General features: G+C 34.6%; 1 pseudogene; it reads right to left on the bottom strand.

Annotated features, from left to right (window-relative positions):
• Positions 1 to 3,627: 3,627 nt before the first annotated feature.
• LOC124959023 (ADP/ATP translocase 2-like) lies at positions 3,628 to 4,500 on the bottom strand (annotated as a pseudogene).
• Between the last annotated feature and the right edge of the window lie 8,770 nt (positions 4,501 to 13,270).

Below are 13,270 nucleotides of genomic sequence, written 5' to 3'. Positions count from 1 at the left end.
CAACAGATAATTGTTTTGTTAAATTATTTCATTTCTCAGACACAAGAAATCAGTTATATGAAACATGTAATTGCAACTGTGATCTGTGTTCACAAAGGAAATAAAGGATGATAGGAAAAAAAATGCAGCCGAGTAATCTCTCTTATTTGATTCTTACAGTAATCCTGTTGCATAGTGTTACGGATGACTTATCTGACATTTATAACTATTAATTTTTATACTCACTGTCACAGAGGGGTGAGGCACAGGTTAAATTGGAACTGAAACATTCCGATATGCACATTCTTGTTCATGCTAACACAAGGAAGTTGTGATGCACGCACCATCAAATACCTAGTTATTCTTGTCACAGAGTAAAGCAAGAATACGTTTGCTGACTTGAAATCACATACTTTCTCCTGCCAATGCTTTTTTCTCTACAGAAATAAATAAAAGTGAGGAAAGAGTGAGTTCAGCACTCTTATGAATTTAATAAACAAAAAGTGCCAAATCAATTTAGATTTTGTTACTAATAGTGACATAAAATCTCAAATCCATACTTTTCTTTTGATTTACCTGTGTGAGAAGAAAATGTTTCTCATAAAAGTCATGCAGGCACAGATACAATCTTTTGAATTTTATAATTACAGAGGCGTTTATGGTAAGAAAAAAGTTTTATGCTTTGTATTAAAAGAAAATGAGATTCATTTCAGTGCAACCACACAAATAAAGTGAGAAAGTCTGCTTAAGAAATCCATCAGTTTGGATGTCTTTTGTAATTGCAAATTGTGCTGCTTTATTTCATTGATGAGCATAATCTGAAAATCAGATTATTGCTATGAATCTTATTTTCTATGAAAGAATTGTTGTTAATTAGATGGCATGCTTCTTACCTAATTTTATAATTGTGCATTTGTTCTCTTTCTGATTTTGCAGAGAAAAACTCTACTCTAGATTATTAAGATTATTTACCTTTGTAAATCACTTTATAGAGTGTGCTGTAATAGCTAAAGATAATTACTAAACTTTATTGAGAGCTTATCATTTACATCATAAACCTCAGAAATATTTAACAGTGCAGATCTCAACATTCTGCTATGTTTACTTCAGAACATTAATAGGTGTCCACATTCAAAATAAGCTTACTATTTTCATACAAAAAGGACAAGCTGTAGTGATAGTTTCTTTCTCAGTAGTAGCTTGTTTCTCAATGCGTTTCCTTTATATCTGGTTTTGTGCTCTGCTTACAAAGACATGATTTCTTCTACATTCTCAAATTTTCATGAGGGGTAACTAAATACTTCAAATATTTCCCCCAAAATAATTAAAGGCAATAAGCCATATTTAAGGCTCTTACAAATTTTTCTCGCTTTTTTGAGAATTGTGATTACTTTATTGTGTGTATCTTTTACTTTTAACTTGCGAGGTTTTTTTTTTTTTTAATTAGTTTTAATTAGTTATACATGACAGCAGAATGCACCAGGATGCATCATACATAAATGGAGTATAATTTCTCATTTTTCTGACTGTACGTGATGTAGAATCACACTGGTCATGCAGACATATATATAATAGGGAAATAATGTCTGTCAGTGAAATAAGCCAATCCCAGAAAAACAAAGGCCCAATGTTTTTTTGATATGCAGATGTTAACTCACAATAAGGGTGGGGGAGCCACAAAAGAATAGAGTTATTTTAGATTAGGTAGAGGTTTTTGCTTGATTTGTTTATCAAACTGAGAATGAATCCAAGGATACTGTACCACTGAGCTACCTCCAGAGTCCTTTTATTACTTTAAATTTTGAAACAAGGTCTTGCTAATTTGCTCGGGTTGGTCTTGAAATTGTGATCCTCCTGCCTCAGCCTCCCAGGTACCTGGCATTATAGGGGTGTGCCATCATGCCTGACTGACTTGGAAGACTTTTAATGCTGTATGAAATCTAGATTTGGCATGATCAAGAAGTTCTATGATTCCAATTATTAAAATATTAAGCAAATCTATAAAGATTGTCGTATGTCATGTTTTCTATGGTATTCCAGAAAGACTGGTGACATATGGAGATATTAAAAATATTGAAACATTAACAACAACAAATGTATTCCAAACCTTTTTCATGAAAGTTCAATATATCTTCTCTCTAAATAGCATTTGTCTGTATGACTGAGTTCTTAAGTGAACTAGATGGTGTGAAATTGTGTTCTTTAGAAGGTCAATAAATGAAATTATTATTTTCATCTAAGGTGTTAAACCACAAGCACTGTGAAATGCACATGTGCAAGTCAGTAGGCCAGGGGAGTGAGCTCGACTGGGAATAGAAGACAGAGGATAATTAAGAAAGCAACGAGTATAGTTGCTTCAGATAAAAATCCCAGCCTCAACATTTATTGGCTACAAATTTGGGCATGCTACTAAACCTCTACGAAGTCACTTCCTCATCCATAAAGGTGCAAGCCATTGCATCCACATTTATACCCTTTTTTTATTCATCTCCATGTTGTTATTACTTAATTCATTGCCAGACACAGGGTGTATAATCAAAAGTGATTCTTTGTGTGAATGAACAAAGTTAATGGATGAAAGAATATGTCAATAGTTTATGGAATTTTAGAATTGAGAGTTTAGATTTTATGTAAATGTTTGTTCCTGAATCAATGCCTAAAATTCATAGAAACATACTTTGATTTATAGACTGGAAGAACACAGAATCTCCAGTAAGTTTCATAATGAATGCAAACAATTAGAAGTATGCGATAAAACAGCTATAAGAAATACTTTAATAAAGTGCCAGAGTATTTTAAATGACAGAATTTCCTTCAAGCACACTTCAAAGCAATTTATTTATTTTTCTGTTACTTATGCATTATTTTTTAAAAAATTGTCTCCAGTGACTTGTTCAATACTGGGCACATAGTAGATTCACAATTTTCATGTTATGACAATTTTTATGTGCAAGAAGGGCATTTCATTAATAGAGAAAGTCAGGTTAAATGATCTCAGAAGCAAAAACAAATGAAGAGGGTCTGGAAAAGGATTGTCTACATGTGTTGAATGGAATGGTGTAGGGTGTTGGTGTGTGGAACAAATGAAGTTCCAGAGAGAATAACATTGCAATGGAATGCAAATGTTATTTTTTTGTCCAGCAAATATAGGAAAGGGCAATATCTCAGACTAATTCTATAACAGTTTTACTGAGATAAAATTCATATAATACAATTCAGTTAATGAAATTGCACAGTCTAACAATTTCCAGTATAGTCACAGAAATGTGTAGCAATTGCTACAAACTAATCAGAAATCATTGATTCAAAATATCAATGTCTCAAGATTATAATATTAAATACTATTTATACAAATTACTAGATACTTGACATCTTTTAAATATCTTTTTCAAAGATATTTTATTTCTTCAAATTTGCTATTTATCAGGAGTGACTGAATTAAAAAATATAATTGAGTCCCATTATTATTGTCATCATCGTCATGGAAATGGTTTTAAGAGAAAACTGGTCAGATGAATATTATTGCTTCCCATTTTCAACCAGTAAATAGTTGTCATTGATAAACAGCCAAGAGTCTACCCAGAATGCTCAAGATATGCTATATAATACAACATGCTTGTTCACAGTGGGGAAAACCTAGGAAATAACTTATGTGAACTTTGTGATTTCATTGTACAAGTACAAAAAAGCACCACCCATGCCTCTGAACATTGGACCATGCACCCTTGAACAAAGTTTTCCCTCTTCATCACAAGCAATCTTCCTGCAGCAGTCAATCACACCAGTGTAAATGATGTCAGTTCCTTTGTGCCCTGACTGTATCATCATGCGGCAGTGCACAGTATGAAATGGATAGGAAGTCAACCCAGCAACGTCAGTGACAGATTGTGCAATCATCCAGCTGATAAAGATGTGAGTATTCTTGGAATCTGGAAGCATTACCTTTGCAGTGTCATAGATACTAAAGTACGCAGCTCGGTACATGATAATACCCTACACAGACACATTAAAGCCTTGGTACAGGTCCTTAATTCCATCAGATTTGTAGATCTTAACCAGGCAGTCACTGAGGCCCTTGAATTCCCTTTCAGCTCTGACTTTTCCCATATCAGCTGCTAGATGGGTTCAGGCAAAATCAGGAGGATACACAAAACACAAGGGTGTGGCTCCTGCGGCACCACCTAATGCCAGGTTCCCTGCAAAGTAGTGCCAAAACTGGGTCCTCTTGTCCACACTACCCAGGAAGATCTGCTTTTATTTATCTTTGAAGCCAAAGTTGAGAGCCTGGGTGGGGAAGTATCTGATGACATTGGCCAGGTTACCATGCCAGAAGGACAGGACTCCCTGCTCCTTGGGGATACGAACCACGCCATCTATAATGCCCTTGTGTTGCTTATCTGTGGTGATTTGCTTGCTGGCATGCTCTACCTGTAGAAGCAGCTTGACCCGCTCAATGGAGATGGCCGAGGTCACTCCACCAGCCAGAAAGTCCTTGGCGAAAGACACAGTGGCATCTGTCATGTTGGAAGAGGAGGAGGCGGGCGACTGGGGAACAGAACTGGGCTAGGAACTGGCTTTGACTCCCGGGCTCTGGCTATTAAATATCTTTTAATAAATTTCAGCCACATGTTTTTAATTCAAGTAAATTTTATGTGACAAAAATCTACGAAATGTCCCTAGAGTTTTCTCAATCTCCAACTGCCACAATCATTACATTTGGAGACAATGGTTGACCCACCTCAGTAACGTTCAGAAAACACCTGGACAACAACTGAAGTTTTATCAGTCATTCAAATGTGAATTTTTAAGAGTCAGTAAGTCAGTAAATCTAAGGAACCATCTAAATCGACTGACTACCTGTAGAGGAAAGGGCAAGCTAATACTTTGCCAGGAAGCCTTCCACCAGCAAAGGTCATAAATGAGGCCACCACTCAGGGCCTCCTATGGCTTCCTAATGGGGCCTTGCCTCCGCTGACCCATCCTGCACATGCTAGAGAGAAAAGCCTCCCCTGTGCTTTCTCTCAGCAAAGCTCTACAGTCTTTGAATTTTAAATGTCAGAAGTGGCAAGTGCAGCTATTCACATGTGGTGGTTTATGACTTCATAAGTTTTTGAAGTGAAAAAGAATAGATCGTAATATGTTAAATGCATTTTCAGTCCTCCTATAAGTGTAAAATACCATGTCTTCTTCTATCCAACAAAATTAAATGAAAAGCATTCCCTAAAAAATATTTTTGAGGTTTGGGTTAGAGTACCAAGTATTACAAAATCTTAATGAAATCAGGGACAGATTTTTCAATCCTTTTTTTTTTCATTGTTATCATGATAAAAAATTGCACAAATTTCACCTCAGAGCTATGTGAACTTTCATGTTTGCAAATGTTTCTCTAAGGGACTGTATTAAAGTCCTTTTTAAGATAATTAATTTTTAAAACTTTTTACTTTGGGGTATCAAGAATTGAACTCATGGTCACTCAACCACTGAGCCACATCCCCAACCCTATTTTGTACTTTATTTAGAGACAGGGTCTCACTGAGTTGCTTAACACTTCATCATTCCTGAGGCTGACTTTGAACTCTTGATCCTCCTGCCTCACCTCACAAACCACTGGGATTATGGGTATGTGCCACCACACTGAACCTTAAAACTTACCTTTAATTGTCAAAAATAATGTGTATGATTTAGTGCAATATTTTGTTATATGTATATATTATAGATATGTTCAATCAAGTTAATTAAAAAATCCATCACCTCATCAATTAATCATTTTTTGTGGTGAGAATGTTAAAATCTATTTTAGCAATTTTGAATTATGAAATATATTTTTATTGACTATCATCACCATGCAGTGCAATAGATCACTAAAACTTGTTCTTCCAGTGGGATTAAAACATTTTACCATTTGATTAACATTTTTCCTTTCCCCATCCCTCCCCTTCTCCCACCAGCCTCTAGTAACCACCTTTTTACTCTCCTTTTCTTTAAGGGAAATCTTTTTAGTTTCCACATATAACTGAGATAATACAGTGTTTGTCTTTCTGTGCTGGGCATATTTTGATTTAGCTTAATGTCCTGCAGTTTCATCTCTGTTTCTCCTCTTCCTCCTCTCTCTTCCTACTCCTCTCTCTCTCCACCCCTCCTTCTCTCTCTCTCTTTCTTTTTTCTTTGTGGTCCTGGGAATTGAACATATATGAGTTAAGTACATTAAACAAAAAGCATTTACCACAGGTTACCTACATTACCGCAAGTACATGTATCATGCAATTTATTAGGCTCAAATTATGTGCCAGGTAATAAGCTATGATCTTACCTATAGTATGTTCACTCACAGATATTTATGTGTCACATACTAGTTTAATACTCAAAGGATAAGTTTGATGCCATTAATATACCTGTCTTAAAATTGCTGAAATCAAGGTCCATAGATGTAATAATTTACCTAAAATATTGCAGAACCGGTAAATGGAAGACTGCAGCTTTGATTTTGAGTGCATCATCTCTGGAAACTTATTGTTATGCCACAAAACTTTTCAGTTGATTGTCTATAGTGCCTTTTCACTACTTACAAGTCACAAGGCTACAATTAGAATCCCTGTGTTCTGTATTTAGAAGCTATTCTCTGAAACTTTCTGCCATGCCATTCTGTGTGAACAAGGGTAAGGACAAAACACTTGATATTAGAAGAAGTATAACATGATCTCTCCAGATAAGGTGTCAGTCAGGAAGGGATACTGGGTTTGAGCTAAGTGAGCTGTGTAGTGATGACTTAGCACAAGGGGGAAGAGAAACAATATGCTGGACAGAAGAGACAGGTTATGAAAGTACATTAAATGGCAATGCACTTAAAGCACTAAAGGAAATCAGTGTAGCTGAAAAAGAAAGTGGACCAACATGGATCTGTGAATATATATTGTGGTCATCTCATGCTCTGAAGATGAAAAAGAAAAAAATACACATAAGAAGCTAAAAAAAATAATATTTGAGGAGACAAATATATTTAACCTGATTTAAACATTATATAATATAAACATATATCAATACATTATGTAATACCCCATAAATATGTGTATTTTTGGTACCTATGTATCCGTTGGGAAATCAATTTAATTTAAATAAACATAACCCCAAAGAAAAAGTTATCAGTTTTAAATTAAGTTAAATAATCATCATAATTCAGTTTCTAATTTCTAACTACAGCTACAGTTTTCATAGATTCAATTTTGGTTCTTGTTTTTCATAAGATTTCAAATGCTTTTCAATTTTACATGAGAAAAGTTAGAAACTGATATGGGAGACCTATTTATATTCAGTAGCTGTAAAAAAATCTGCATATTGGATTTGTGTGTTTGGAAGTTTCAAGAAAATGCCTTTGCCCAATGTTAATTAGTGAATTTAAAAGGAAAAGAAGCATTTGCTCATCTGACAAGAACACTTGGTAAGTAATCAAATACATATCACATAAAGATAGATTGCTGGATATGAAATTGAAATTTTATTGCAACTTTATGCAATGAATACATTACTTTATGACCTGTCAACTGTTTAGCCATAATTACGATTTCTACATACAGAACACTCATTTTGTCCTTCCAAAAGAGAATCATATTTTTGGACAAATTTCACAAGAACTCTAATTAATAAGTGAAGCTACTTGCTTGTTAGCCTTTATGAAATTCTCTTTAAAGTCAACCCTCTGGGAATAAAATGGCTCATAATTAGCAATTCAAATTAGCCATTATGCAATATTTCTCTTTTCCTTATTTTTGAAACACATGCAAGTAAATATGGTCAGATTGAAAAACAATTAGAGATGTGCTAAAATATTTAAAAAATATTTTTGTACCAGATATTCTCCAAGGTTTTTGAGTTCATGTGTCAATAATATTTTAAAACATTCTGTAAAGAGAAAAAAATTCCACATTCAAATTATAAATGTATTTGTGTATATACAAATATGTTGTAAATGACAGTTTAACAGAGATGGAAAGAACTGGCACCCTGATGTCAGATAAAAGATAGACTGTGACATACAACTTAGCTTTCACTTAAACGCTATTAATCCAACACATAATTATAAACTTTAACTCTGCCAGACATGGCATTAATATTGGAGAAATCTGATAAACTAAGGCACCTCTTTTCTAGGATACCATCCTAGTGGAAGTGATACAAAGTCAAAGAAAAATTTATGATAACAAAGACATGTGCTCTAACAGGGATGTCTAGAGAGTGTGGTGTGCTAAAAGGAAGAAAAATTGATAAAATGTTCGCAAGAAAGTTCTTTTGAAGTCAGATCTTGATATGGTTAGAAAGCAAAGCTGACTCTGCCTACCTTTCTATCTGTCTCTGTCACTGAACATTTATCTTCCAGTGTGGTCAGGTCAGATGATACTATTTCTTGCTGTTCTTAACCTGCATGTCTTTGCTCATTCTATTCCCTCTGCCTGATGGGTCCTTTCCAATGTCCATGTTTCCTCACACTTATGCCCCTTACAGTGTTTGAATTTTAGCTCAAAAGTAACTTATTTTAATAAGGTATTACATATTTCACAAGAGTTAGAAAAGAGGATTTCTAATGTTTACCCCACAAAGAAATGATAAATGTATGAGATGATGGGTAAGTTAACTACCTTGAATTGTCAATCTGCAAGGTATCTAAACATCAAATCAGACTCCATAAATGTGTGCAATTATAAAATATCAATAAAGCAAATTAAAAATATCAAGTGAGCCTCTTATAGACAGCATAAGAAAGTCACTACCAACTAATGTATATATTTGTATGTAAATATTTATGAACATACACATGCATTCACATATTTGCACATGTGTTTATATGTAAATACACATATGCATATATTTGTTAATATGTCTCTAGATACATATACATATATTTACATGTAAATATATGTCTATATACATCTAGAAAAATATATACATACTTTTACATAAATATATGCCAATAAGCATATGTGTGTATATATATATATATATATATATATATATATATACACACATATGTATTGTTTCTGTGTTCGCAAATATATTTGCAGAAAATATAATTCTTTACAGCTTTTCTCTATCATTGTGACTGCTCTCTGCTCCTATATAAGTTTTTATTGCATGGACCGCAATGCTGGAGAAAGGCCTGATACACCAGCTCACCCCCACAACCCAGATGGAGGCCTGCACACCTCAATCATGGGAAAGACTCAGTCTACACTCTGAGATTTGAGAAGAGCTTTATTCAGGGGAGATGGAGCACTTGTCACAGAGGAAGCTGCTTCTCCCTTTACTGCATATAACACTGTCTTTTATAGGCTTGCAGTTAAACTAGCCATACATCTTAAAGGTCAAGCCTTGCGTAAGCAGTTCTTAGCCTATAATAGAAAGTCATAAACAACTGTGTGAACACAGAAGGTGACAGTTTCACAGACCACTGAAGAACTGTCTTATAGACCACAGAAGAACATCCTGGTCATAGAACACAGGAAAGGAGGATGAGGCCCCAGGCTCCGATGGCCTGAAAGGCGTATCTGTCTCCCGACAATGCCACGTAGGCCCTCCTTCCAGATGAAGGGTCTCACAGGTTTTACACATTCCCATAGCCACTGACAGAATTGTTGTGAACAAAAAGATTCTGATTTAGAAAGGTATCAACCCCTACTTCAAGTATGTACACAATGGACAAGAGCCAATTTTTATACAAATACCTTTGAATAAGGAATGAGAACAATTGTCCCATGAATAGTACAATGGTGTCTGTGAAATCTATGGAAAGACACTCTTTAGCAATGCTCCTTCAGGACATCCACCAGTAGCAGAGTTATGACCTTAAAGGAATAGAACTTATTCCAGAAAAGAGTTTGCTGTTCTTGCTATAATGCTTCTGCAAAACTCACCACCTATGAACTTAGAGGTGCTTTGTTAACCACACTGATGTTTCACTCAGCATAGTTCATGAACAAGGAATTTATTTTACTGAACATAAATTAATGAGATGATCATGACATTTGTTGCTCTTAAAAGGATTCCCATCACCTAATTGTGACTGACCTGATACAATGGTAAGGCCGTCTTTTAAAATACCAAGGGAATGACTAAAGTTTGCAGGGCGAGGTAGTGCTCTCCAGAATGTAGTATGTGGTCCACACTGGCAACCAACATATAGTGCTATTTCTCTCATTGTCAAGATTCACAAATTCAGTGAATCCTGGAATGATAAAATAAGAAGTAGTTCAACTAAGTAAAAATAGAACTACGTTTCCCTTAAATCCCTTGATGTTGCCAAAAAGGTAAAGAGGAACAACTGTTCTTCTCTCTACTATGGCTAGAGTTAGAGTAATGATATTGTTGCTGCTTATCTTAACACTTTTGAGATGCTTTCTCTATAAGTCTTGGTTTCTAAGGAAGAAATGTTTCTACAAAGGTCTACAACAACAGTTCCATCAAACTAAAATGTCAGAACATTACCTGGCTTCTTTGAACTGTTCATACTAGTTAATCCACAAAGAGAAGATTGATTTTTCTGGATGGGAAAATTGATTCTAATTATCAAAAATAAATTTTGTTGCTAAAACACAACATGGGTAAAGAGAAGCACACCTGGAATGCAGAAGGTCCTCGGGTTTCTCTTAGTATTCCCATATGCATTGAATGGAATTACTAGAAAATGAAAACAATTGGTTTGTTTGTAGGGGGAATTCTTATGGTACAGACTAAATCATAATTATCTAAGGCACTTGCTGAAGATAAAAGGGAACAGAACAAGGTGATTATATTTATCAAACATGCCCCACATGACCAATGGTAGATATGAGAACTATGATATTATTGAATATTTTCCTTATTTGGAGATACAAACACCTGTGCATTATTAACGTTTTATTCTATTCTCCTACATTTGCTGAATGCCTAACATGAGAAATATTAACAGCAGTAAATCTTTTATCATAGTATTTGCTTCATCAGATGTCAAATAGAGACTGTGACTTGGGTAGAAAGGAATGAACATCATTCAAGGATGGTTAAGTGAATTTTGTATCTTATTTTGGAAAGAGAGTTATATAAAGGACAGTTAGGGGCCTTATAATGTAGAGAACAAGATTTCACTATTGTCTTTATTTAGAAATCATGTCAAGTCACACAATAAGGGTGTGGGGACAAGAATAGAAATTCATTGGATTAGACAAAGGGGAAGGAAGGGAAGAAGGGGATATGGGAATAGGAAAGATAGTAGAATTAATCGGACATAACTTTCCTATGTTCATAAATGAATACATAACCAGTGTTACTCCACATCATGCACAACACAAGAATGGGATCCTAATTTGAATAATCTATACTTCATGTATGTATAATGTGTCAAAATACAACTCTACTGTCATGCATATCTATAAAGAACAAATAAAAAAGAAAAAAGCAAATAAAAAAGAAATCATATGAAGTATGGCTAACAGTTGTACATAAATGTGAGATTGTAAGGGATGAATTTTAGTGGTGTTTTATTATGTCCATTTGGGAAAGATAGAACTACATTTCCCTGAAATTCCTTGCTGTTATCATTCTAGGTTATTTTAGCCAGATTTTTAAAAATAAAAATTGGAAGGAAGTAGTGAAATAGTAACCCTGTGTTTTTTGGTCATAAAGTCAAATCAGGTCACCAGGCAATAGGCAGTAAATGTATATTGTCAGTTATCTGCTGTTGTTTAGTGTAACACTTATCCTGTAGGAAAACCTCATGACTGAATTTGGAGAACTAGAGGCATGAGAACCTCCTGCCAGTTCTAGTCTGTCCACATGGATTTCACTCATTCTTTCAAATTCCTTTTAGTTGTTGCTAACCCCATTGCAAGTCCACCCCCCTCTTATTGCCTGGTCAGATGACTATAGGCTGCAGGCTGAGATTGAAAGCAAGCAAATCCCCTGACTTCCTAAATTGTTTAGGATCAAGTGACTATAATAGTTTGTATATGTGTGTTCCAGTATTTGGCATCTATGACTGAAAAACTAGTCACAGGCCCTGGAGAGGAAAACATTCTTAGTTTTATTGTAGTCTCCTTTTGTAATCATGGAAATCTTAAGATTAATATTTATATGTATTGGTTGTATCCATTTATTATTCCTACACACTATATAATTATGCCCTTTGCCCTATGTGCATATGTTTGTACCCTATGCACACACACACACACACACACACACACACACACACACATATATATATATATATATATATATTTTTTTTTTTTTTTTTTTTTTTAAAGACAGGGCCCTGCTAAGTTTTTGAAGCTGGTCTTGAACTTGTAATCCCTCTACCACAGTCTCTGGAGTTACAGCTGGGATTGCAGACATATGACACTATACCAGGAATATTTTATTTTATTTATTTTTTTAGGTACCCGGGATTGAACTCAGGGGCAGTCAATTACTTAGCGCCTCCCTGTTACTGAGGCTTGTAATCCTCCTGCCTCAGCCTCCCAAGCTTCTGGGATTACAGGTGGGCACCACTGAACCAGCTATTTTATCAATTTTAACAACAAAATACTGTGAATTTGTCATTGTTCAAGCAAATATTATGCTTGTTCAGATGTGGGAGACACATTTTAACCAGAAATGACAAAAGTCAATGACTTCATTTTGTTAAAAAGAAAGTTTTTTTCTCACCATTTAAAAAATGAAAAAGTGATTATTTTATGTATATTCTATGAATGATCAATTTTACCATTTTAAAATATTTTCTAATTTGTGAATTTATTTTCATTTGTAAATGCTTATTAAATTTTAGATCCTATTTTCATTCTCATTTTTGTTATTTCCATTCTATTTTGAAGAACAAGAAGGATTTTCTCCTGGCTCTGGTTAGTCTTTCAACAAAACATTTTTAACATTTTTGATTTATTTTTCCCTCTCTAAGCATGTCACCCTGGGTAAAAATGCTATTACAGATCAGATTAAGAGGAAAAATATGGACTTGGCATCTGACAGCAGTTACCTCTTCCAGCTCAAGATTATATTTCCTTCCAGATTTGAATTATAGTGGTAACAGATGCACCACCAGCCAATAAATGGTCTGTTATTGCATTTGTTATCATATAAAGCACAATGAACTCATAAATATTTTAATTTGAAATCCTTGGACAATAGTGGAACTCTGTCTATGTTTCAATGGTGCTGGTCCTGCATGTGGGCTATACAATTCAGGTAGAAAAAAATGGTAAAATACAAAGACAATAAAGGCCCAGAAGGTAATTATAATGTCACATTGTCTGAAAAAAATAAAAAAATAAGT

The sequence above is a fragment of the Sciurus carolinensis genome, chromosome 11 (genome assembly GCF_902686445.1).
Source record: "Sciurus carolinensis chromosome 11, mSciCar1.2, whole genome shotgun sequence".
In the NCBI taxonomy this organism is placed as follows: Eukaryota; Metazoa; Chordata; class Mammalia; order Rodentia; family Sciuridae; genus Sciurus; species Sciurus carolinensis.
The sequence above is the reverse complement of the archived record's forward strand: the minus strand, read 5'-3'. Positions and strand labels throughout refer to the sequence as shown.